This window comes from Belonocnema kinseyi, chromosome 3 (genome assembly GCF_010883055.1).
Source record: "Belonocnema kinseyi isolate 2016_QV_RU_SX_M_011 chromosome 3, B_treatae_v1, whole genome shotgun sequence".
Taxonomy (NCBI): domain Eukaryota; kingdom Metazoa; phylum Arthropoda; class Insecta; order Hymenoptera; family Cynipidae; genus Belonocnema; species Belonocnema kinseyi.
This window is the reverse complement of record NC_046659.1, coordinates 52,762,267-52,764,614: the sequence shown is the minus strand read 5'-3', so window position 1 is coordinate 52,764,614 and position 2,348 is coordinate 52,762,267.

The following is a 2,348-nucleotide window of genomic DNA, read 5'->3' as shown; positions in this document are numbered from 1 at the left end:
AAATATCTTTGTTAGTATTATTGACCTCGAACTTTGATTCGATTATCATTCCCAACAGTGATTAAAAAATACTTGCGCATGCTTGAACTGTGCGTCGCTAATTAGCTCTAGTTTGCGTACGTATTTAAAAACCAAGTACAGACGCGCACCGTAGCCAATGAACGTCACTCAAATCCAAGCAAGCGCAGATCAAGCCAGCTCCGGTGAGATCATTAAACTTCAAGAAAACGCGTGTAACGTTCCATTACTGTCTAACTCACGGTGACTCACGAGTGTCCCTTTCGCACGCGTGTAGCTATCAAAGAACGAGCAATCGTGACAATTTTATCAATATTTTCCAACTCTGTCTAATCCATTCATAACTCGTGTCTCACGCATATAGCAATGCAAATCGAGTAGTGTGACAACCGCAATCGACAATATCGTTTAGAGATTTCATATTAAGGATATATATATATATATATATTTATATAATTAAAAATTTGTCATAAGGACAACCGCAGGATTTCCTTGGAGCGGGTGCTAATCTGGAAAATTGCACCCGCTCCCAGCGAAATCGCGGTAAAATTTCAGCCACAACCACGTCTCACGACCGTGAGATAGGTGGTTACAGTCTGTAAAGGAATCAATACGACGATTCAGCAAAAGCCTCGTGCACCCTAAGAACACAGAGCGACCCAAGGACAACCGCATTCTGCATTTTTCCCGCAAGTGTTTTAGCATATTGTTGACACGCAGGGATGCTTTTTAGGCCATTAGCAAGTGAAAGCTTGGCACATCCAGGAGCGCCGATGATAAGGACGATTAGTTTAACAGAATATTCCGGGTACAATCGTTGCAACTCCCTTATAAGGTCTCGATACCTCTCTTTCTTTTCATTCTCCTTGTTTATGTTGTTTTTGTCAGCTGGTGCCGAAAATTCGATAACGAACATGGTTCGCTTCTCGAAGTCAAGAAGAACCATGTCAGGCCTCGAGTGAGTAACAGAAACAATTGTCGAGAATATAAAGTTGCAGTATATGCGGCACTTCCCATTCTCGACAATTGACTCAATTTTCCTGGGAGCATTTAGAGGAGCGATATTAAGGTTAATGCCGTAAGAGTGACAGAGATGGTAATAAAGCACTCTTAGTGCCGCATTGTGCCTTTGAATGTAGGTCGTTCCCGCGTGAGTTGGACAACTAGATAGTATGTGAGCTAAATGCTCGGGGTGTGCATGGCACGCCCTGCAGCTATCATCGGGAGTGTCTTGTCTCAAAATGTGACGATGGTATGTTAAGGTGGAAATGACACCGTCTTGGCATGCAAAGATGAAACCCTCCGTACCAGACTTCAATCCGGGCGATTTAAGGAAAGCAAACGTTAGCTCACAAGACATTGACTGATCCTTCACAGGAGTGAGTACTCGAGATAGATAAGAGTTGATGCATTTTGCTCACCCCTAATACTGAAGTCAAGTCCAAGTGTTTCAGCAGCCTCCTCCGCTGCTTTGTACAGAAACGCTCCTTAGCCCACTTCTTCGTGATTCCTGACCATTTTAAGAAGAGGGTCTCTTCCATTTGCAACTCTATGTGCTGTACCCAGAATAATCCTGTTGTGAAGACCTTCAAGACTCAATATTCCGCGACCCCCTTGACGGCGTGAGATGTACAGTCGCGGAACGGAAGACTTAAGATGCATGCTTTTGTTCATGTGCATAACCTTTCTTGTCCCGATATATATACACAGGGTGGACACGTTGGGGCTTACATATATGGCGAGTTGAATGCTACCTGAATTGCGCAACAGCAGAGGAGAAGCCATTATACAGGGGTATTTTTGGTATTTCGCGCCTTCAAAGTTTCATTCGGATCGGCCATTCGGTCAAGTCCGTGCATCTTCGGATCAAGTTTATAATAGTTTCCATGGTTGCGTTCGAACATTCAAACGGATACAAGTGCCAAGACAATATAGGTTATGTTATATAGTAATTACAAATAATAAAAGTGTTTATTTATAATGAAGTGAGACATGTGAACTGAGAAGTAAACGTCATTTTTTTCTGTGCCAGTAACATTATAGAATGACTGCTAAGTGACAAATACTATAAAATAGTAATAATATTCTGTGCTTCCAGTGGGCGAAGAGTGAATGGTGTTTAATGCTTATTTTTGCCTACATATACTGACAGCGATTAGGGAAAACAGGTGAATCTGAACATAACCGTTTGAAGTTTCGAACGCAACCATGGAAACTATCATGAACTTGATCCGAAAATGCACGGCCTTAGCCGAATGGCCGCTCCGAATGCAACTTTAAAGGCACGAAATATAAAAATATCCCTGTATAATGGCTTCTCCCCTGCTGCT